This window comes from Mustela nigripes, chromosome 18 (assembly GCF_022355385.1).
Source record: "Mustela nigripes isolate SB6536 chromosome 18, MUSNIG.SB6536, whole genome shotgun sequence".
Classification (NCBI taxonomy): Eukaryota; Metazoa; Chordata; class Mammalia; order Carnivora; family Mustelidae; genus Mustela; species Mustela nigripes.
This window is the reverse complement of record NC_081574.1, coordinates 38,600,363-38,625,897: the sequence shown is the minus strand read 5'-3', so window position 1 is coordinate 38,625,897 and position 25,535 is coordinate 38,600,363. Positions and strand designations below refer to the sequence as shown.

The window sequence follows — 25,535 nt, the reverse complement described above, 5'->3', positions numbered from 1 at the left end:
TGCATGAAATGCCCTCCTCTTCTGGCTCCAGGAAGAACACATTCCTCTAGTTCTCCACTCGCCTCCCTGACTCTCCTTTTCTGTGTCCTGCCTGGGTCAAGACCCTCTCAGAGCCCCTTTCATACCTAGGAAAGTAGCACTGTACTTCGCACTGACCCCTGTTACAGCAGTTCTTAGTATTTGCCCTAGGGTTATCTTCAATCAGTCACAGCTTACCTCTGAAGACCATTACTCTGTTCCACATGTAGGGTAAGGGCCTTACTGTGGTATAGTCCTAATTCCTCACTCCCTTTACTTGTGCTGTTGTTTTCATACATATGAAAAAGTAGGTTATGGACTCCAGGGTGGCTCAGTCGGTTAAGCATCTGACTCTGGATTTCAGGTCAGGTCATGATCTCAGGGGTGTGGGATCGAGCCCCACATTGGGCTCTGCGCTCAGTGGGAAATCGGCTTCATACTCTGTACTTCCCTCTCCTTCTGCCCCTAGCCCTCCCTTATGCTTTTGCATGCTCTCCCTCCCAAATAAATAGATAAATCTTTTTAAAAAATTAAAACTCGGTCAGAAATATACAACAGAGTATGGCTATTTTGCTTTGGACAATGTTCTTTTAGAGTCAAAAATAAGAAAAATTGAATTTTACTTTACCTTTATTTATTTCATATAAAGTGTTCTTCATTTCTCTGTATAGATCCAAAAATTCTATCTGGTATCAGAATCCCACTGCCTAAAGACCTTTCTTTCTTTCTTTCTTTCTTTTTTTTTTAAGATTATTTATTTATTTATTTGACAGACAAAGACCACAAGTAGGCAGAGAAGCAGGCAGAGAGAGAGGAGGAAGCAGGCTCCCTGATGAGCAGAGAGCCCGATGCGGGGCTCGATCCCAGAACCCTGAGATCATGACCTGAGCTGAAGGCAGAGGCTTTAACCAAACTGAGCCACCCAGGCGCCCCTAAAGACCTTTCTTTAACATTTCTTGCAGAGTTGGTATGCTAGCAATGAATTTCCAGTTTTTGTTTGAGGAAATCTCTCATTCTCTTTCATTTTCAAAATAGATTTTCACCAGGCATGGAATTCTGGGTTGACAGCTCTTTGCTTTTAGCACTTTAAAAATGTCACTTCATTATATTCTAATTTGCATAGTTTCTGAACAGGGGTCTGCTATAATTTTTATTTTTGTTCCTCTGTAATGTGTCATTTTTCCTCTGGCTGCCTTTAAGATCTTCTCCTTTTATTGGTTTTGGTTTTGTTTATAACTGTATGAATATTATTTGCCTCCATGTGTTTTGTTTTGGAGTATTTATCCTGCCTGGTATAATCTGAGCTTCTTGGGTCTGTGATTTGGTGTCGCTAACTTTGTGAACTTCTCAGCCATTATTTTTTCAAATATTTTTTGCCCTCCCCACTCTGGCTCTTACCTCTCCTTCTGGCATTCCAATAAAGTATTTGTTAGACTGTCCAATACCATCCCACAGCTCTCAGATGTTCTGTTCTCTGTTTTCTTCTCTTGTTGGTTTTACTTTTATCTTTTGCTTTTTCTTTTCTCCCTCTGTGTTTCAGTTTGGTTAATTTCTATGGCCCCATCTGATCTTGCCCATTTTCCATCTCTTCTATTAGAGCACTTAGCCTATTTAAACACAGTCATCCTAAACTCCCTGCCGGGGAGCCTGAGCGGCTCAGTTGGTTGAGTGTCCAACTCTTGGCTTAGGGTCAGCTCATGATCTCATGGGTCGGGAGATCAAGCCCCACGTAAGGCTTAGCACTGGGGTGGGAGGAGGGGACAGAATCTAGTTGAAGAGTCCTTCTCTCTGCCCCTTCCCACCCTGGCGCATGCTTTCCCTCTATCTCTCTCTCTCTCTCAAATAAATAAATCTAGAAATAAACTAACTAAATAAATAAACACCCTGCCAGATAGTTCCAACATCTATAACATATCCAGTCTGGTTCTAATGATTGCTTTGTCTCCTGGTTTTTGCATTTATAGGTTTTTGTTTTCTTGCTCTTCAGATGCTTCGTAATTTTTTATTGAAATTTGGACATCTTAGATAAGAGTAGAGACTGAGGTAAATATTTTCTTCACGCCTGGAAATGAATTACGCCTTTCCTTCTGCCAGGAATTTAGTGTAAGGGTTTGAACTAATCTAATCGGGAGCTGGGCTAGCTTCGAAGTCTGTTGTTGCTATGGCAATCCTCAGTGACCCACAGACTAGTGACACCCTGAGTTCGGGGTAAGGGTGAATGCCAGAGTCTATTTGTTTTCCAATGACTGCTGCACTCTTGGCCTTAAGTCTTTTCTTTTCGCCATGTCTCAGGGAAAGCCTGTCTCTTGCCAATCAGTTGCTACTGTGTGCTTGCTGGCCTGGTAGTAAAGCGTGTGAGGGAGAGGGTGACCTCTGTTGTTCTGATTAACCCACAGCGTTAGGCAGGTACTCTATCCCTGGATCTTAGGGAGGATGGCCTCCCTGGTGATCCTGCCCATCCTTAGGTAATCCTGCCCTCTCCCAAATTCCTAGTCCTGAATCCAGTTTGTCATTTTGCCCCTCCCCTCCCCGTTCAGATTTTTTTTTTTTTTTCCGTTTTCTTCCCCAGCTACAGAAAGATTTCACCAATGCCCAAAAGATGATGGTTTTATTGCCTCCATCACAAAGCAAAGCTTCTGTTCTACGGAGAAGGTACAAAAGAAAATTAGAGCAAAGTTTCTTGACCTTCCCAGAGGAGCTGCTTTTTCTCCCCCTGGCTCTGCCCTACAGAGAACAGTTTCTCAGCCTTTCCTGTGAGGGACTGGTCTCGCTCATGGAGAAAAATCTGCAAGCAGGTACAGATACCACCTCGAATTTGCAACCCCAAGGGCTTCACTCCCTTTCTCCAGGACACAGCAGCCAGCCTTCCTCATTCTCCAGGCACCCTGGACGAACTCTCCCAACCAGCCTCCAGCAGCGGCTCACACAGTGCCTTAGTGCCTCTGTCCCACGCCTCCCTGCTGACGCCTGCATCTCCCTACGTTCTGGGCTTGAGCCTTCAGCACTCTCTTTGGTTCAAGAGCAGCTGTTAACTTGCTCTTTGTCCAGCACTGTGAAGTCGAGAACAAAGTGCTTTCTGGCTTTTTCCAGCCTTCTGCATCTTCAGCTGGAAAATGCAACACCTCTTTGCATTTTCAACCTATTCCCTCCACCAAGAATGACCCCCCCCCACCCCTCGCCGTGTGTCTCTGCACCACGCCGATACTGGGATTTGTGTATAATTATCATCTTAAGAAAGAACTGCTTTTGACCGAGAAGAGGAACAGCAGGAGCTTTTACTGAGTCCCAAACACAGTGCTCGGTGCTTTTGCATTCTCTAATTGAAGCTGCATAACGTAAACAGCACGTATGTTATGAACCCAGTCTACGACATGAAGGAACGGAAGCTCAGTAACCTGCAGGTCACATGACTGATGAGTGGCAAAGCTGAGATTCCCAAGTCCAGCCATCCAAAGGCTGTTCCCACCTGACAGCACTGGCCCCGCTGTCTTGGGGCCCCGGGGGCAGGGGCGGGGGTTGACAGCCTGTGTGGAGATCGCACAGTGATTCTGCTCACAGTGGACACTGAGGCCTTGTAGAATCACACAGCACAGGCCACTTGACATAAACTCTTGTGACCATAAAGAGGGAGTGTCATAAGGCTTGGATGGGGGCTGGGAGACGCCTGCTGAAATGTCCGCCCTCTTTCCGGAAAGACTGTCACAGAAACACAGCCTGTCGTCCAGACCCTCGGGGTCCATTGTTGCTGCCAGGCCTCCAAACTTGTGCCTCGCAGGCAGCAGGGAGGGAGAGGACACCTGCTGAGTGGCCAGTGAAGGCCGGTGTACCACCGACCCGAGAGGAAGTCTGTGCAGGACTGAGCTTTCCTTTCCCCTCCTCACAGGGCACAACCAGGCTCAGGAAGTAGCTAATGAGCAACTTCCGTTTCCTCGGAGGAAGCCACAGCCTTATCTCATTTGGGACAGGTTCAAGGGAAAGTTACCGGGTGTGACAGAAGCCAGGGAGTGCAAATTTACTATGTCACTGCTTCCATGGCCTGTGTAACAATGGATTGTGACTTTCCTTCTCAAAAGTGCAGAAAACCTCTTCTAGGGGGTCACAGAGACATAGAACAATAGATTACTGACAATGTGGCAGCGCAATGACCTTTCAAGCCTCAAGGCTATGAGTTCACTGCCAGATCCCCAGACTCTGTGTATATAGTGTATGGGCTTTGACAAATGCAGTTAAGTCATCTAATCAGCACAGATTACAGGACCACAGTAAAAAACAGTTCCACTATTCCAAAAAGTCTCTCATGCCTCTTCTTTGTGCCATTTTGGGATTAGGGTAACATCAAACAGCTAGCATGCTCCGGGTCCCACAACCCATTCCCTACATTCCTGATCGGGACCAATCCCAGCTTGGTCATCCAGGAACCGTGAACCCATATTATATTCCTATAGGCTCTTTTTGTCAAGGCAAGAGACCACTTCTAATTTCTCACACTTTAACTCCAAAAGCGTTCCCTGATCTAGCCTTGAGCGTTGCTACGTGGCCGGCACCAAGTATCCCTGTGGCCAAGGAGCATGTAACAGGCCCTGCCCCGTTCAACCCTGCCACAGCCTGGAGTGTGATGGGCTAGGGCTCCGCAAACTCTCTCCCCGGAGATGGGGAGTTCAGTGCCGACGGTCCCCATTTTGGATGCCTGAAAGGTTCAAAACATAAAAGGCTTTCATTTCTCATCCATTTTCCTGTGTATGAAGTGGAAGCCAAAGACTGAAGCAGCAGCAAATTGGTACGCCCCCCATGCTGGGTGCACAGCTCCTGTGCTTCGGTCACTGGAAATGCATCTGTGTTTTCAAAATCATCTAATTGAACACATTCTCTTTTCTTGTTGCTTGCCATCAGTGCACTGTTTTTATTTTATATGAGCTGATAATTATCATATGCCATGTTTTCCCATCATGAACACTTAGTAATTTTCAGAAACACTGCTTTGATCATGTCACTTCCCTGCCCCCAAACACTTGACAGTTTGCCATTATTTACCTGATAGAGTCCAAGCCATTTAGCCATTCCTAAATTTGCCCACATTGTCTTCCATGATGCACCCGCACAGAGCTCTGCTCTGATTAAACAGGACTTATTTTTTCCAAACTACCCCTGCCTCTTCTGCAAGTGTCACCACCCCCACAAAACTCTCAGGCCAAGAATAGGCAGGAACTGCCTCCCTCACTAGGCTTTCTAAAACCCAAACTCTTCATCAGCCTATGCCACCTTGAGCTGTTATGGCTGTTGTCAGGTTTCCTCTCACCCTGCAAGATCTCCCAGGATCAGAAGGAGTCGAGCTTCTCCTGAGGAACTGTCTTTGCCTTATGGACACTGTGAACCGTGTAAGGAATTCCTGGCCTCTTACCTGCTGACTGCTAGAAAGCGGAAAGCTAAATTTGTCTCCTACTTCTAGCAAAATATACAGGACCTTATGGCATGTGTTTTGTATAGTAACTGAAACTTCAGCCCTCGCTCAAATCATAGGTCCCTACCTTTATTTCTTTCTTTGACTCATTTGTCTTTCTGACTCATATTTATTTTATCTTTCTCCGTGCATATTTGGTTTTGGAGGGAGGATGAGAATATGTGAAAGCGAGTGGAATGCATTCCTGACCGTGCCTGGCACAGACATCCTGCGTTCTCCATGATACAAAGTTGGCAAAAGGCAGTTAACACGCTGGTATTTGTCATCATATGAAGAAACATCTGGAAGGGAGCACAATTTCCTCAGGCTGCTGCTGCTGTTACAACCAACAAGGAATCCTAAGGCAGTTTAATCCTGTTGCAGTAAACACCACCAAAGTCCTGATCTGGCCAGAAGTCAAAATTTCTCCTTCGTTTACGGTATTTTCAGGAAAACTGCAAGAATATCTATACTTGCTAAAAATAGAACTACCCCACAACTGAGCAATTACACTACTAGGTATTTATCCAAAGGATACAACCATAATGATCTGCAGAGGCAGTTTATTGTGCATAGCAGCAATGTCCGCAATAGGCAAACCGTGGAAATAGCTGAGATGTCCATCAACAGATGAATGGATCAAGAAGATGTGGTATCTATCCACAATCCACAATGGAATACTACTCAGCCATCAAAAAGAATGAAATCTTGCCATTTGCAACAACATGCATGGGATAGTGGGTATTATGCTAAGCGAAATAAGTCAATTAGAGGAAGACAAATACCATATCACTTCACTCACATGTGAAATTTAAGAAACAAAACAGATGCACATGAGGGAAGGGAAGGAAAAATAAAATTAGATGTGATGTAATGAGCACTGGGTATTATATAAGATTGATGAATCATTAACCTCTACCTTGGAAACTAATACATTATATGTTAATCAATTGAATTTAAGTTTTAAAAATATAGAAAACATAAGTAAATAAATAAACAAATAAATAAAAGAGAGAGGGAGACAAATGATAACAGACTCTAAACTACAGAGAACAAACTGAGGGTTGCTGGAGGGGCGATGGGTGGGGGCATGGGGTCACTGGGTGATGGGCATTAAGGAGGGCACTTGCTGTGATGAGCATTGGGTGTTATATGCAACTGATGAATCACTAAATTCTACTCCTCAAGACTAATAATATACTATGTTAACTAAATTGAATTTAAATAAAGAGTTTTAAAGCAAAAAGAATATCCACACTTGCCAAAGCCATCTATAGGTTCAGTGCAACCCTATCAAAGTTCCAAGGGCATTTTTCCCTGAAACAGAAAAAAATATTCCTAAAAATTCATCCAGAGCCTGGAAAGACACCAAATAGCTAAAGCAAGCATAAGTAAGAAAAGCAAAGGCATCATACTTCCTAATTTCAAACTATGTTACAAAGCTACAGTAGTAATAGTAACAAAAGTACGGTATTGGCATAAAAATAAAGGCACAGATCAATGGAACAGAACAGAGAACTCAGAAATAACCCAAGCATAACAGTTAATGAATTTTTGTCAAGGGTGTCAAGAATACACAATGGGGAAAGACTCATCTCTTTAATAAATAGTGCTGGGGAAACTGGATATCCATATACAAAAGAATGAAATTAGACCCTTATCTAAACATAAAGATTAACTCAAAATGGGCTAGAGAATAAAACTTAATATCTAAACTATAAAACTTCTGAAATAAAGAAAACAATCCTATTCACAACAGTGTCAAAAACAATAAAATACTTAAGAATAAATTTAACCAAGGAGGCAAAAGATCTGTGTTCTGAAAACTACAAGAGTTTGACAAAAGAAACTGAAGAAGGCACAAATGGAAAGACCGCTCATGCTCATCGATATGAAGAATTAATTCCATCTGTAGATTCAATGCAATCCCTATCCAAATTCCAATAGCACTTTTCACAGAAATGGAAAAAATATCCTAAAATTTCCTGGTTTCAAACTGTATTACAAAACTATAGTGATCAAAACAGTTTTGGCATAAAATGGACCAATGGAAGAGTATAGAGAGCCTAGAATAAAAGCCACATACATACAGACAATTAATATTTATCAAAGGAGCCATGAATGTTCAGTAGAGAAAGGATAACCACATGAATGAAATTAGACTCCTATCTTACACCACTCACAAAAATTAATTTGAAATGGACAAAAGACTTAAATTTAAGACCTAAAACCATAAAACTCCTAGAAGAAAAAGGTGGGGTTTTTTAAAGATTTTATTTATTTATCAGAGAGAGAGAGAGCATGCACAAAGCAGGGGGAGCAGCAGGCAGAGGGAGAAGGAGAGGCAGGCTCCCTACTGAGCAAGGAGCTGGATGCAGGGCTGGATCCCAGGACCTTGGGATCATGACCTGAGCTGAAGGCAGACGCTTAACTGACTGAGCCACCAGGTATCCCAGAAGCAAAAAGCTTCTTGACTTTAGTCCTGGCAGAAATTCCCCAATATGACACCAAAAGCAAAGGCAACAAAAGCAAACCTAAACAAGTAGAATTATATCAAATTAAAAGGTTTCTGCACAACAAAGAAAACAATCAACAAAATGAAAAAGTTTGCAGAATGGGAGAAAATATCTGCAAACCATATATCTGATAAAAAGTTAATATCCAAAATAGATAAGGAATTCTTATAATAGCAAAAATATAAATAACCTGATTTAAAAATGGGTTTTATTCAGGTTTATTCAGAATAAACATTTTTCCAAACAACACACAAATGTTTAACAGGTACATGAAAAGATGCTCAATATCACTCATCATCAGGGAAATGCAAATAAAAACCAACAAGATATCACCTTATATCTGTTAAGATGTCCACTATGAAAAAACCAGAGAGAACAAATTTTGGTGAGGATGTAAAGAAAAGAAAACCTTTGTATGCTATTGGTGGAAATGTACACTGGTACAGCCATTATGAAAAGTAGAATGGAGGTTCCTCAAAAAATTAAAAAACCATATGATCCAGCAATCCCACATCTAGGTATATATCCAGAGAAAATGAGATCACCATCTCCAAAAGGTGTCTGCATTGCAGACTTATTCACAATGGATGAGTGGACCAAACAAATGTGGTATGTATTTTATATATTCATATATATATATAATATTGTATGTAAAAATATATTTATACATTATATATATATAAATACGTAAAATACACAGACATGGGAATATTATTCAGCCATAAAAAAGCAGAAATCCCACCATTTGCAGCAGCATGGATGAACCTGGAGGTCATTTTACTAAGTGAAATAAGCCAAACAGAGCTGTACAGCTGTAGCTGTAGCAAGCTTTTCATAATATATAGCTATATCAAATCAGCACATTGTACACTTTAAATGTATGACAATTTGGGGCACCTGGGTGGCTCAGTGGGTTAAGCCTCTGCCTTCGGCTCAGGTCATGGTCTCAGGGTCCTGGGATCAAGCCCCGCATCGGGCTCTCTGCTCAGTTCCTCCTCTCTCTCTGCCTGCCTCTCTGCCTACTTGTGATCTCTCTCTGTCAAATAAACAAAATCTTTAAAAAATTAAAAAATAAATGTATGGCAACTTTATCAACTATACCTCGGTAAAGCTGGGGTCAGTAAAAGAAAAACTACAAGACAATGAATGCCAAAGTTAAACACTCAAAATACCCACTGAAGATGGTAAGAGCAGGCCTCAGCAAAAATCTCTGTCTTGTTACCAAGTCTAGACCCTGTTCTTGCCTCTGGCTACACAGCTTCTTGTCTACAGTTAAAGCTGCTCATTCCACAAACGTTTGAGTCGTTTCTCTATGGGAGTGTGCCTGGCACTGCTAGCTGCCTACATTGTCTTCTTTCCTCTACCAGCAGAACCCCAGCTCAGCTCCACGCAGCCACGTAGCCTCCTTAGGAAACAAACAACTTCAATTCGCACACACTCTTGCAGCTAAGGGCATCCTGTTTCTGGCTAGGGAGATGTGAGCCGAAGCCTACTGGTTGAGGCCTTCCAGGAAAGTGCTCCTCTTCCTAAGAATGAGAAGCATACCATTCCCCTTTCTACTACCCAGAAGATGTAATGTAATGACAGGGCTCCAAGGGCCGTTCTGGAAGCCTGCGAGGGACAGAATAGGAGAACCGAAAGCCAGAGGACCGGGGACACAGAGGAGCCACCACACCAAGTCCTGGGCCATTGCTTCTGAATGAGGAAAAGGAACCCCCACATTTCAATCCAGACTTTTAGGTCTTCGGTTACACGGAGCCAAACTCAGTTCCCCAAGTGACGCAGGGAGGTGGTGTGCTTGATGACAGAAAGAGAGATAAATAAGACCTGATCCCAACCCTCAGATGGTGATAATCTATCAAGGGGAGATAAGAAGCTCAGAGGAACCATCATCATACCAGACAGAATGTGACAAGCACAGGAGCCATAGCTGGGGCGCTAAAGAGCGTTCAGAGTGGGGAGAAATGTCTTCTAGCTAAAAGCATTGAAATTGGGCCACGCCACACTAAAATATCACATTTATCTCATCTGCAGAGACACCGTTCAATCCAACAGAATAAATCTCTGCCGATGGGTCTGGATGCCTCTGAGCATCTGAGGAGTATTTCCAAGTGGTGGCTCCCCTTCCACAGACAGGGCTAAGGACTGTGGCTGTGCCCAGCGTGGGCACGGGAATGTGTCGCTCTGATGCTCCCTCTCCGCTCCCTCCCCTTCTCCCGTCCATCCACCCACTTTTTTTGAGAGTCCTAAATGCGTGTTTTCAGAGCCCAGAGGGAAAAACTTTCCTCCGTCCCTCTCTGGCTGACTCTGGTGCTGCTGGCTCACGTCCAGGAACACCCCAGCGGAGCAGCTCCTGATGGAAGGATCTGGGTCGCAGGTTTTACACCAGCGCAACAACAGTTGGATAAAGCAATCTGAGATTAAGGCCTGCACCGTGCAGAGGCCTGACGCTCTCGGAGCTCATCTCTTCAGGAGCTAGACAGCCAGGACTTCCCCAAAAACACACCGAGGGGTTGGCCACACTGTTTTCCAGATACCACATGGCCTGGGCCACAAAATAGGGGTCCTGAGGCACAGCAACCAAAATCTGCAGCCGGCCCTCTGACTCCCCGCTGGAACATGACCAGTGGAAATGCCCCTCAGTGGGTTCTAGATTCAAGGCTGGCGGCCGTGAACCACACGGGAGATGCCAGGGAGATGCTCCCTGGCAGTAGCATCCGTGAGTCCTCCATCTCCACGACCTGCACCCCCCACCAGACATGCTGGCCCGTCTCTCTCTCTTCTGCTCCAAGTCCCTGACTTACCTGTAATTCCAAAGGGGAATTACAACCCCACCTTTCATCCTCACACTGTGCTCTAGTCAGACCAGAAGCGGCTCTGTACTTCTTACACACCCCCACGACTCTACCACTTCGTGTTCACACACTATTTTTTTTTAAGGGTTTTTTTTGGACAGAGATCACAAGTAGGCAGAGAGAGAGAGAGAGGGGAGGAAGCAGACTCCCCGTCAAGCAGAGAGCCCAATGCGGCACTCAATCCCAGGACCCTGAGATCATGACCCAAGCCCAAGGCAGAGGCTTTAACCCACTGAGCCACCCAGGCGCCCCATTCACACATTATTTTTAAAAGCACCACAGCCCGCTGGGAATGGGCCACAAGTTCACCAGGCCAGGCCTGACACAGGGCAATGTGAGAGGCATAAATCCCACCTCACCCTGGAAGCTGACGACTGTTGCTGGCTCTCACAGCCATCTTCCTCAGTCTGCACCTTTCTCTGGAGGCCCCTGGGGCTTCCTTGTAAACAACACCCTGGAGACCATAACCCTGGTCCTCCAGATGCTCTGAGTTCACCAGCCCTCTGCTTCTGCCTCCCCAACGCCACATACACTAAAGGGTTCTAATCCAAAAACTAGGGAAAGCACCGTTTTCACTCTGCAATCAGTAACCACGAAAATATTTTCTCTTAAACACACAGGCCATAACAAGTCAACAAAATTCTGTTTATCACCCAATAGGTTAAATTTGAAAAGAACAATGTCTTCTTACTGCATCACATAGTCAAAAAATATCATGCATTACACTGAAAACACATTTATATCTAATGAGCTGGACTACATATGCAAATTAAGATATGCTAATTGGCTTTAGTTGTTTCTTTTACATAAAGTCAGTATTTTTATGGATCATTAAATGTATCCCTTAGCATATTAATTTCAAAAGAAAAATTAATAGCTATAAAAATAAATTCCCTGGCACAACCAATATAGAGATTTAAAACTAAAACTGTTGCTGTGATAGAGTAGCTCTTCAGGCTGGCTCCCAACACACAGTAAGTCTTCAAGAAAAAATAAAGTTTGTACCAAATTCTTCTCTGTGTATGATTTAAAGCTGGTGACCAAGTCTGGTTTAAGTGCTTACCTTGGAATCCTTACATTTCAAATGGTTTTGGGTAAATATCTATTTATCTCTTTTTTTATAATCAGATGAGGAAAAGAACACAAAAGCCAAGAAGGCAGCAAAACGAACCAGGCCTCAAAGCCCGTTGGCTGCTCTCTCCCAGGAACGGACACAGCAGTGTGTGGGGCACAGAGAGAACAGCAAGCGTTCTTAGAGAAAGGGATGAATGAATGAGCTATTTGCAGTGACTCATGAGGCTTTTAGCTAATTAAATTTCTTAAACACTACTATGTACCAAGGACCCTAAAATGGAGGTGGTCTCCTCAACTCACAGATAAGAAAACTGAGGCCCAGCAAGCTCAAGTGATATGCCCAAGGTCGAGCTATAAGGGAGGGAGCCAAGATGCAAAAGCGGGTGTGGCCTAAAAACACCATCTGCAGGTCATTGCCCTCTCCCCGTCACTCCCAGGGGCAGTTACTGGGGCAATGTGCAGACATGAGTGTGGGGCCACCGGGTACAGCCTGGCCAACCTTCCCACAGGAGGCTGCTCAGCTCTTAGAATTCAGTGCAGCCCAGAGACATGGTGGGACACCGCCTTGCACACCCTGATTAAAGCAGCGAGGGCAGAGCCCTCGAGTCCACAGAGCTGGCCATGATTGGAGCCCCAGTTCTTCCGCAGTGGGAAACATGATCCCAGGGACCAGCGTATTTTCCCAAATAGCAAGATCTGTGACACAGGGACCCAAGTAATCCTCAGAATGCTGCTGGGGAAACCAGGACAAGAGTGGGTGCGTTCATTGCAACCCATCTTTCCAGAGCAATTAGACTATAGATTTCACTGGCTGTCACCACCTGCCACAAATCTGTGCTCTGGGGACAAAGGATAGAGAGGCAGTTCCAATGTCTGTCTCAAGAGTCTCCCTTTTCAAGGTCTCCATCTGAGACCAAGCCTCTTTTATGCCCATGGGCTACATATTAGCTGAAGACTCTTCACCTCTTTAAAGACAGTTTTCTGGACTCTGACCTGAAGGCCCAACAGGTGGCTATCAAAATTTAAGACCAATTCTTATTTCCCTTATTTTCATGTTCTTATATTTGGGAGGACTTTAGCATAAGCCTATAAAACTGAAAACAACATCATACGAGTATGTGTTTTATATTTTCAACACACTAATGAAAGACAAGTTTGCCAATGACAAAAAACCCCAACCGTTAGCACTCTATATTAGCTATATGGTATGTCACAGCATTTTCATGCTAACCAACTACGAGCTAAAATTCTGGGAAAGAATACATGTTTATCTCAAACCTCAAAGGCAGGTGACTTTGTTGGTTCTCAGATTAGCAAGAGTAAAAAAAAAATAATAAAATGGAATTTATAAAAACCAACCACCAACAAGTAGATGCTGCTCGGATACATGAGAGACTGAACACAGGGCAGGAAGTCAGTCATGCTTCAAGGGTACAGAGGTTATGACTATTAGCTCCTCCCACACTATGTGACATTCTTTTTGTAGAAAGTGCCTCTTTTGATAAGCTCATAATTAAGCTTAATGATGTACCTTCACCATTTAATGATACTCCACATGAGAAAATTCTATAAACACTTTGGGAAATTCAAGTGGCTATATTATGATCTATAAACAGTCTTGGTCCCAAATTCTAATGAAAATAAAGACAGTTGGTTTGAAATAGAGCTCTGACCTATATAATTCCACTCTTAACCAAAGTGTCTCTCTTTGAAGGGTAAGAGGCTTTTTTCTATCCATAGAAGTACTAACATACTAACATTTATTTTAGGGAATGGGCTTTAAATATCCCATTTCTAAAACCCTACGATGTTCTGGCTTTGGGGTATATTTGTGCCTAAATTCCCCCCACAACGTGGACATTCTGCGTGAAGCCTCCCTGGGGCTTCCCCATTTCCAGTGACCTGAGCAAGTCTGACTCGGGGAGCGAAGACCATCCAGCAGCAGCTTGTACTCATTTCCTGGGGCTGCTGCGACAAATCACCACCACCTTTGTGGCTTGAAACAACACAAATTGACTCTCTTACTGTTCTATTGGTCAGAAGTCCAAAACAGGTCTCACGGGGCTGAAGCAATGTGTCAGCTGGGCTGCATTCCTTCTGGAACACAGGGAAGAATCCATTTCTCTCCCTTTTCCATTTCCAGAAGCCACCTTCTTTCTTTGGCCAGTGGCTCCTTCTTCCATCTTCAAAGCCAGCAAGAGCTGCTTGAGTGTTTCTCCCACTGCACCAGTCGGGTTCTGTTTTCCTTATCATATCTCCTTCTCTGACTCTTTAAGACTAGTGATTACATGGGCCCCGCCCAGATAATCCAGAGCGATCTCCCGATCTCAAGGTCCTTAATCCTGATCACATCTGCAAAACTCATTTTGCAGGGAAGTACGCACAGATTCCAGAATGTGACCACCTTTTGGAAGCTGTTATTCTGCCTACCGCGACAGCCTCAAACAATAAATACGACTGAGAATATGCAATGAAGGTGTAGGGAGTTCAAAACAAGGCACAGATATAAACTATCCTGCTCAGGTGTCCCAGGTTCCACAGCCTTGCGGGCTACTGTATGTGTGTCATGCCCGTGTCACGACCTTTCAGGGAGGTCCGAAGGCTGGCAAGGGCCAGGGGTGAATGAAGGGGGGAGGGTGCCCCACATACCCTTTTTCAGATCTCCAGGCTTACCCTCTGTAAGCCGGGAGCATTAGCCACAGCCTGTCTCCGACCTCTGGGGCTTCCTTATGGTCATCTGACACATAAACTCCAACCTTGCTTTTGCCCATCCCTCCATCAACTCACGACTGCTGCTGTTTAATTTGACCCTGATTTCATTCTTACCCAATAAGCACCTCAGATCCAGATCAAGCCGAGTTTTCCTTGGACAGTCTGAGTTACTGTCCATTTTCAAAAGGGAGGAGAACTCCGAGGTGCTAATGCTTCCGGCCCGCATCTCGCCAGGGCAGCAAACCCTCCACACCAGTTAGAGCTCCGGGTGTGTTCTCCCAAGCACAGCTATCAGAATCCTTGCCTGTTGGCTGCCCAAAAAACAAGAGAGTCTCCAGCATGGCTTCAGAAGGCAGCTCAATAAATAAGACCCCAAGACAAGCAACTAATAGACCTGGATTTTTTTCAAAGACTCTGTGGCCATTAGGGAAAGTCAAGTTTCTCAACAAAAATGTTAGTAATCCTGCCTGAATTGCCTATGTGTTAGAAAGCATATGGAAGCGCCTGGGTGGCTCCGTCGGTTAAGCATCCAACTCGGGACAAGATCTCAGGGTGATGAGATTGAGCCTCACATCAGGCTTCATTCTGGGCATGGAGCCTGCTTAAGATTTGCTCCCTCCCTGGGGCGCCTGGGTGGCTCAGTGGGTTAAAGCCTGTGCCTTCAGCTCAGGTCATGATCCCAGGGTCCTGGGATAGAGTCCCGAATCGGGCTCTCTGCTCAGCAGGGAGCCTGCTTCCTCCTTCTCTCTCTCTGCCTGCCTCTCAGCCTACTTGTAATCTCTGCCTGTCAAATAAATAAATAAAATCTTAAAAAAAAAAAAAGAAGCATATGAATGAGACATATTTGGATTCTTAAAAGTATTATAAATAGTTACAAACTTTAAGATAAATGAAAAGTAAATTTTAATGCAACAGTATTCCAGACCTTTAATAAATGAAATAGCCCTCTGGTCCTAAAATGATGCATAATTTTCAAATAAGTTTTTAAGACACAAAAAATTATTAACTACCTTAATAAATATGGAACATTCATGCAATCTAATATTATCCAGCTACTTTTATAAAATTGAAAAAATACTTGTATTTCAAATGGGTATAAAATGATATAAACAATATTAAAATGTATTATGAGACAAACATTGGGAGAAACTTCCTCTAGACAGCAAGTGTGTCAGTCAGAGATGTTTAAACTTTTTTTTTTTAGATTTTTATTTATTTATTTGACAGACAGATCACAACTAGGCAGAGAGGCAGGCAGAGAGAGAGGAGAAAGCAGGCTCCCCGCTGAGCACAGAGCCCGATGCGGGGATCGATCCTAGGACCCTGGGATCATGACCTGAGCCGAAGGCAGAGGCTTTAACCCATTGAGCCACCCAGGTGCCCCAGTCAGAGATCTTTAATTGCAAACAACAGGGACCAATTCTGACTAACTAGAACAAAGTGGGTTTTATTACAATTCTGGGAGCTCAGGAGATTGAAAGCTTGAATGCCAAGCTTGTACGTGAGGACTAAGGCCACCGGTAGACCTGCAGATACTGGTCCAGGTGCTACCACCAGGAATAAATGTACTCCAGCATTTTTAATCTCCTTTTCACTCTCCTCAAATCGTTGGGAAAAAAGAGTCTATGGACCCAGTCTAGGTCACACACATACCCCAGAGCTAGGGGAGGGCAAAGACACCTGCTTTTCAATCCCATGAGACACCATCCTAAGAGAAGAGATGGAACGTCTCGGAGGAAATCAAAGGGCTTGTGGGAAGGAATGGACAATGGACAACTTGAAATAAAAAGTCCACTTTGGTGGAATTAGGAGTGACTTTTTTCTCTTTTTTAAATATTTCCTTTACTTTCCAGATTTCTTACAGTGATGCTATATTATTTGTCAAGATAATTATGTTCTTTTTTACACATATAGTGGAGACTGTTGGTTGTCTCCGTTGGAGACTCTGTTCTCCCCTTTCTCCTAAAACCCTGGCTAGACTTCATATCCCATATTTCCCTGCAGGTGGGTGTGGCCACGTGACCAAGGTAGGGGTGACTAAGTTCTCTTCAAGAGAAAGATTTGCAGAAGTCCTACATGCCACGCTTGGGCCGAGGAAGCCTGAGGGTAGAAGCTATGGCGGCACCTCCACACTCTCCTCCCCTTCCTAGAGGGTAGAATCTGAGCGCTGCCACCACCCAGCTCTCATGGTATACATGATAAGATCCCTAAGACGAAGGAGCAATGACCTAGAAAGAATCTGGGTCATTGAAAGACTCCATGTAGCAAACTCCCCTGCGAACCTGGAGTGCTCCCCTCAGACCCTATGAGAGGGAAATAAAAACTTATATCTCCTAGGCCACTAAAATGATTGTTGAGTCTCTTTGTTGTAACCTCCTGGCCTTCTAATTAATTCAGTGGAAACAAGATGTCTCTAGGAGGGTGACAGCAACTCGACTAGCAGCACTCTAGGAGGCTCAGGACAGGCGGCCAGAGCTCAAACCTAGGCTCCCCCATGACTAGAGGCAAGGCCTGGTGAGTTACTCAGCCAGTCAACGCCTCAGGTTTGTCCTCTGTAAGATGAAGCCCGTGTGGCCCGCCTCAGAGCACCGCTGTGAGGATTAAGGGAACGAGTCTGTGTAAAACATGACAGTGACCAGCACAAGGGAATATAGAAATAATTACAATTTCTACATTATTTCAAAAAAAGCACTTTCATTTTTTACAGCTGTATTTAGAGAAACAACACGGCTACTAGTCAGCTCTCCAAATGAACAGTGAACGAGGACGAAGGCTCAAATACTGAGCATTCTTTCTGCATATAACAAGAATTATCAGTGCCATCACGAGAACTATCTATTTAAGAAACCTGAAGAAATGCCTAAACACATTGGTGTGGGCTGAAGATAGAGTTTTACTCAAAATTCTTCTGTGTCGGGGTTCTGGGAGTTGAGGTGGGACTTTTCCACCTTATTTGCACAGGCTCGTTCTGATCCGAGTCCACACACACACACCCTCATTGAGTTCGAGGCCACACGCTAGCTCTACATCTCAGCCTACGATTTATGCAGTCATGGAATAAAGTGCTATTCATTCAGTGACGGGCCACGCTGCCGCCGCATAAAAAGGTGGCTTGTTAATTCATTTCTCAAGTTTTAATACTTTCTTACAATTTCTACAAAAAAATTCTGGAATGTTTTGAGGTGTGTGTAGTCACACAGTGCAGTCTGTGGAAAAAATTAACCCTTTCTTTGATCCCAGGAGACTTGACCAACCTTGAACTTGGGTCTTTCCAGAAGGTGAAGTAAAAAATGGAACTAAAACTGTCCTTTAAGCAAGTCCCCAGTGCCCGGTGAGGAGTCACCAGTTACAAATGTCATGTTACTAAATGAGTTTACCAAGGGAAAATTTTTAACGGCTCGTTCTCTTTTTGAAACTGAGTATATTTCCCCAAGGCAATTAACACAAATTTCCTCTATTCCTTTTTACAAAATATCCCATGGATGTTTCCATCACAGTAGAAGCCAGTTAAATTCGACCTATGGGATTCCACTAAGTGGGAGCTGAAATGTACCACTGTCACAAGGAAGGAAAGTAATATCTTTTGAAAACTAATGCACACACTCAGAAGCCTCTGGGCTGTTAAACCAAGGGAGTTAAATAACACAAAATAACACACGGAGGTGAAGAGGAGTCTCTGCTCCTTGATTCATGTGTGTGTTTGCCTGCTTGCTTGTCGCATCACTGGGTGCCTATTTCCAGAGAGTGCTTCTACGCAGACGGATACCCATTCCTGTCCACTTTTCTTCGTGCCTCTGAGGGGTAGAACTGAGGACGGATGGGTAGAAACTACGGAAAACTTTCCAGCTGAGCCACCCAGATTCAGAATGGACTGCCTTGTAAAGCAGGGGTTTGCTGCTTCCAGAATTACTCAGACTGGCCAACCCAGGGTGCTGAGGAGAGCCTTCTATATCTGAGAGCTAGCTAGCTAGCTATGCTGGATACAGGCTCCTTTCACCTTGGAAGGCGGAGGGCATTACCAACCCAAACTGATGGGCTTTCATTCCTTTCTCTTCAAGCTAGCCCTGTTTTTCTCCTCAGCCACCCAGCCCAGGAACAACCTCCTCCAGGAGGCCGGGGTACATACCTAAGAATGTGAAGGGAAGACCTTCCCCCCTTCCTTGTCTTCTGTCTTGACCTCACAGAGAAGGGGGATCCCACACTACCCAGAGCCTAGAAGGTCTCCTGGGCCCCCTTCCTCACTCCACAGCAGTGAGGAAAAAGAGCTGAACCGTATCCCACGAAGAAGTCCCCAACATTCTGCCCTTGGAAAATGACATTATTTTCATTCCCCAACATCCTTCAACTCCCTGGAGGGAGCTCAGGTGACGGGAGCAGGCCTGGGGTGCTGATGTCACTGCTGTCCCCTGTGTGCAGAGGGGGAAACCTCACGGTGGGGGTGCTGGGGAAGTCTACCAGACTGGAGACTTCCTAGATGAATCCTTCCAAGCCTTCCTGATGGCGGCCACGGAATACGTAGCAATCCCCCAGCCTACAATCACACCTCTCATCTGCTGCGGTTCTAGAAAAGCCCCTTTCTTGAGAAATGCAAGGTAAAAAGCACACTGAGGGTCGTCACACTCCCTTCTTCAGACCCACAATTGCACCATTCCCATATCTGAGTGCTCCAAACCAAGCAAAGGATTATGAAGACCCAGGAAAGAACTACTAGGTCACAGGACATGTGGCTCCGGGCACAGCCCCCAGCAGGCTGTGGAAGGTTTTGAAAATCCAGTCACTAAGAATTTGCAAAGTGGAGGATTTCCAATCAAATTGCTAATAGAGAAACGGCTTATGCTAGATGACTGGAAATGTTCTGCATTGTTAAACTTTTATCACATCCATGCTGGGGATGGAATTACAATGTTGAAGTAGGCTGCTATTCTGAATGGACTTTACCAACCAGAAAGGTGGGGGATGGGGCAATGAGCAAAAAGTAAAATGTGTAAGGTGTACCCACAGGAGGGAATAACTAGGTCATTGCTCTGAGCTGACGACCGACCATCCTTGTGTGCAGAGCCCTGGATATGTGTCCATCTGGCAACTGTCCCTCCTAGGCCCAGCGAGTGACTAGAGCAGCGCAGACTCCCCAGTAAGAGTGACTGCCCACACAGCCATGGAATGTTCGGATGGTATCTGATCATCCCTCTGACTGTGTTCCTAGATCAGCATGTCCTTTAAAATGCTGGTATTTATTTGTCAATAACAGTGAAGGAATTCTTGTGTTCCATAATTCTAACCATCCTGCAAACCACACCCTAACTGCCGCCGGCCAGAACGTGCTAGCTAACTGGGAACCTCGGTCCCCAAGTCAGCTGAAACCAGCCCTCATGCTCCACAATCAGACAGACCGGAGAGCCTCATGCATTCTTTGTGCCACCAGGACACATTCTGGAGCTCAGGGGGACTTTGAACAGATAGCCCTGAGAGAAGGAGCAGAACACATGGAAACATCCGGGTACTAACCCTGCCAAGGGTCCACCCTGGGATTAGGGAGGGTGGAAAAGTGGAAGGCCTTCCTTACAGGAGGGAATCGTCACCTCTCTCAAGACGGGGGTTTGTGACACACCATTTTACAACTTGAAGACCAGGGAACATGTGACGCCACCTTTCCATAAGAAATTCCTACAGACCAAAAGCAGTTCCCCAGCCTTCGAGTCTCAGAATCCCTTTGCACCATTAAAAATCACTCAGGACCCCAGAGAGCTTCTGTGTATGTAGATTTTACTTAACAACATTTACCAGATTAAAATGGAGAATGTCTGAAACTATTACTTTGAAAATAAACTCATTACACAACAACATAAATAGCATATTTTAGTGAAAATTCTCTAATAAGAAAAAGAAATTCCATCAGGCTAGCTAGAACAGAACAAACAAATTTGTGATAAAAATAAGCTAAATAGTGGTTAAGATGATAAATTTTTTTGTTATGTATATTTTACCACAATATAGAAAAAAACTCTTGCTTAGGCTTTAATTCTTAAAACACAACAGATATTTACCTGTCAACATCCTCTATAATTTTATATTAAGAATTTCTTTTAAATTATTGCCATGGTGAATAGTTCAGAAAATAAAATTAAAATAAATTTTAAAAAAATAAATTAAAGTGTTGAGTCAAATAATAACCAAGTTGTTAGGACATGCCACAGTTCTACTTTTGGAATTCAATTCTGTATGGCCGTAAGGCGTTGATAGCGCACAGAAAACAAGATGGTTTCTCTTAAAAAGTGTCATTTGCCAAACCCTTTCTTACAATCCATTCTCAACCTTCAAGTTATAAGAATCAGGTAATGTAAGCTAACATTACAATCTGGATCAACCTACCTTGACTCAGATCTCCCTTTTCTAGAAACTAGTGTGCTAAAAATGACACATTTTCAAATAAACTACTACCATGGCTAATTGTATTCTTCCTACTGCCTTTGATGGATATGAACTAACAAATCTACACTAAAAAAGATTCTTCTTAATTTCCTAAAGTAAAAAAATCAGAGTTTTTAAGAGTTGTCACTACAGGACACACCAGTTTAAGATCAATAATTGTCTATTGTGGTTAATCCTATTTGTCAGCTGCCATGAAACATGTCCCAGAATTAGCTGCTGGGCTCAAGTACCATCTCTTGAAAACCAGAATGTGAAAACAAATCCTAACTGGCCAGTGGTTGACCTTTCATTTCACTTAGATACTAAATTTCCCTGACCCTGAAATTAGAATCAAAAGCAGCTGTGTCTTTACGTGGTCTCCCCACAGCATCAGGACAATACAGGGCACATAGCAAAGGCTTGATGATCATGTGTTAAAAGAATAAACAAAAATAATGTCAAGGTTCAAGAGCTCACAATAGATATCAAAAGCAAGAAGTATTCACAAACGCTTTACTTTTGGCAATAGACCAAGTTGCAAAAAAGTTACATATGTGGATCTTTAGAAAGTATGTCACTGTGAAACACACTACCTCACTGTATGAACTGCGATCTGTATACCCCTGTATTACTACAGCCTATGAAGAAAAGTTTGGTGACATAACTTTGACTGTACTAGATTTGTTGTTGTTCTTAATTTGCTCTTTCTGAAAGTCGATCATGTAGACATCTCACATTCATTTTGGAAGTATTAAGAGGATATAATAGTAATAACCTAAAAGGGAAGTACCTGTACTTTCAAACGATTATACTTCTTAACCCCCGCTTCATACTACCTATTGAGGAATGGGGTAGCAGCGAAAGAGGATTTCTGAGGATTAATCACAGAATATGACAAAAAGTAGAACATCTGGACAGAACTGGGGCGATCAGGCCGGGCGAGCCTGTCTTCTGTTTTCTCTTCCTTTTGTTTCACATGGCAGTGCTTCCTATGGAAGGTGTCCAGTAAATCTGACTTAAGTTAAAACAATCCTATCCATATATTCTAAATACACAGTTTTACAAAGCGTTCTTGCCAACTTGGAACATGCTCCTTACAGCATGTTACCATCACAAGATCGCATCTGAAGGCCACGCTCTACCAATGGTCAAGGTGAAATTCTATTTAAGCGTAAAATAGATTCTATTATTTCTCACTTCAAAAACCTGTCCTTTCCATTATTAAGAATAAATCAATTCCCTGTCCAAGATAACCACCAAGTCAGACTCCACTGTCTCAAGCTTTCTGATTGAGGAGTCAGCAGCTGTGTGACACATGATGCTTTATATCGATATGGATTTTCACTAACCTCCTCCTCAATTCCTAAAAAAGACTTTTTGTCTTTAACAGAGGAAATGCATAAGGGAGTGCTGAGAGGTTTAGGTCCTTCTGCTGATAGAGGAACACCCCATGCTAATCCGTGCATGCTTTCCCACACATCTGGAATACAGCTAACACACATGCTCAGCTTTTGCAAATGAGATTCAAAGAAACAGATACTTTTTGAGATAGGGAAAATTCTTTCTTTTTTTCACTCATCAATGGGTTTTAATCATATTTTCACATCAATAATCATCTATATCATCATTTTTAAGGATTCCTAATAATTCCTTCCTCAGGAGGTACCATAATGTTTTAACCATTTCCTATTGATGGATATTTAGAATTTTTTTTCTATAGATAAGGCTTCAATGAACATGATTTACCTATATCTTTTTTTTTTTTTTGAGTTTTTCTTTAAATTCCTGTTAGTGAACATGCAGTGTAATATCGGCCTCAGGCGCACTATGTAGTGATTCCACACTTCCACACAACACCGGAAGCTCATCACAAGTGCCCTTCTTAATCCCATCACCGACTTCGCCCATCCCCCACACACCTCTCCTACCTTACACTTGTATCTTTACATACGAGTCTGACGTTCTCCTAAGAATAAACCCTTATAAGCAGGCTTACTAGGTTAGAGTATGCTTTTTTTTTTTTTTCAGTATAATTGACATACAACATTATATTCATTTCAGGTGTACAATGTAATTGATTCTATATTTGTATATATTGCAAAATGATCACCAGAGTGAATCTGCTTGACATCCATTACCAGTTACAAAATAAGAAAAACCTAAATATGGTCTAGGTATTAGGTGATTTTAAAGGCTGATTATTAAGTTTTTAGGTATGGAAAAGGCATAGTGGTTATGTATAGTAAAAATTTTATCGGGGCGCCTGCGTGTCACAGTGGGTTAAAGCCTCTGCCTTCGGCTCAGGTCATGATCTCAGGGTCCTGGGATTGAGCCCCACAGGCTCTCTGCTCAGCAGGGAGCCTGCTTCCCCCTCTCTCTCTGCCTGCCTCTCTGCCTACTTGCGATCTCTCTCTGTCAAATAAATAAATAAAATCTTTTTTTAAAAATCTTATCAAGTTGAAATTCATATACTATTCGGGGGTATATTTTCCCTTTGCTACTCAAGGGAAATTCTAGCAGGCCCCCTAATTCTCTGCCACTTCCAGGTAACAAAGTCCTGAATTTAGTTGAAGTCACAAAATACAATTGTGATTCAGGAAATGAAATGTAAAGGTCGATATATTAATGGACCCTTTCGGTAAGGCGAAAAAAAAAAAAAAAAAAGACTTCTTGCTCCACCCCACACCCCCAGCTAGGATGTGTATAGGCAGGCTGCCAGCCTCTATCTTTTCAACCCACTTCCTGCCCTGCTTGCTGACTGCTGTTACTTGACTGCAACTGCCATTAAAATAAAGTGATAGGGGCCGCTGCTGCCTCCCAATACCCAGTAGCCTCTCTGTCTTTACAAAAAGAATCCCAACTTTAAGCTGGGCCCATTGCTGCCCCACGAGCTTGGATTTCTTGGCTTCACTCAGAGCAAGGCGTGAACATGTGACTGAACTCTGGTTAATGAGATACAAGTGAAAATGATGGGGGTATACTCTGAAACGATCCTTAAAAGAGATAGGGCAGCAGACCTTTCCTCTGCCCTTCCTCTCCTCCAGCTGCCTGGAACATGACGTGGTGGCTGGAGCTTTAGCAGCTCCTCCGACCATGAGCCTGAGGACACATTCAGGGCCATGGGAGCAGCGAACCAGGAGGCTTGTTCCTCCTAACCGTATGGAGCCACCATCCTTTCCACAAATTGCTTATGTCCTGACTTACTCTAAGTAAGAGAGAAATAAACTTCTATTCTTTGATTTTCTTTACCATTGTACTTTAATTTATATGCAGGCAAACGTACCCTCACCAGCACAGAGGGCTTCGCATTCTCTGAACTAGTAGCTACTTAAGCCTGACTCCCTGTCTCTTATGGGTAGTTTTGTGGGTTCTCCAGGGGCTCCCCTCAAAATCCTTGTGATATAAGTGATGCATTCAAGTCCTTCATTTGCCACCCCCACCCAAGCCCCTAAAATTCACTTGATAATCTCTCTGCTGACGGTGCCACTTGGGCGGAGGTCAAATGGCTCCTGGCTGGCTCCCCATCCCCGCATGGGCCGCATCTGGTCCATGGGAAGACCGCACAATCGCTCCAACAAACTTGGCAGTGGGGGTAGCCCTATCGCAGCTGCTCCCCACTCAGCCCAACACCAAAACATCTCACCAGAGTCAGAGCCAGTCCGCTGCGCTCCCAGCTCCCCGGGCGACCTCTCTCCAGGATGGGGCTGAGGAACAGCTCCCCCACCTCATGCTTCTTCCAGGAAAAGGGGGTGAGGTGAACTCACAGCAGCGGCTTCTCCAAATAAATCCCCCTTACAAATCTTGTATCGATGCTTTCTATACCCTCAGAGTGAAGAAGATTTTCAAGAGCTGTGAACCCGATGTTCCGATATCTCCTTTGAAAATGCCTATTTTGCTCTTTCTCACACGTATTTTAGTCACTTCTGTCTAGTACATCTTGAGGCATTAGTCAAACTTTCCAACTCAGCTGCTTATGACAAAAACAATGCCTTATGGGGGGATGCACGTTTGTGGTAAAACCGTAAAGAAAAGCAAGGAAACAATAACAATATTTGGAAGAGCACTTATCCCTGGGGTGGGTGTGGGGGCAGGATGAAGGAAGGAAATGCGATCAACAAGCACATGCGAGGGGCTTCAAAGAGAACGTTCTAGATGTTTATCTGGTGGTTATTCGCTTTATGATTATAAGTTAAAATGTGCACACACATTACATATACATACATTTATTCATAGCCTACGATGTAAAAGAACAAAAACAAAATAATATCTAAACTCCACAGCAAAGTAATTTGGAAAGAAGACTGCTCTCTGAGAATCAGGCTGGAAACTCGACACAAAATGGAGGAAGCTGGTCAAAAAATGACTTCCACCAGTGGTTGAAAGATTTCCTCGAAGCATCAGGGTGTTGTTAACCTGTTGTTAACAGGGTGTTAGCAACTTCTGTAGTGGCGGTGAGCTCTGCATTATGGACAATGCCCTTAGCATATCTAACCTTCTTAACTGCCTGGATGACAA

The 25,535-nt window shown here is 43.7% G+C and overlaps 1 long non-coding RNA gene across 1 annotated transcript in view; it reads right to left on the bottom strand.

The window, feature by feature from the left end:
• LOC132006308 (uncharacterized) overlaps positions 1-25,009 on the bottom strand; it is a 41,748-nt gene extending 16,739 nt beyond the window's left edge. Inside the window, exon 1 of the long non-coding RNA XR_009401056.1 lies at positions 24,664-25,009. This is a non-coding gene — a long non-coding RNA (uncharacterized LOC132006308). The remainder of the gene's footprint in view (positions 1-24,663) is intronic.
• Positions 25,010-25,535: the final 526 nt, after the last annotated feature.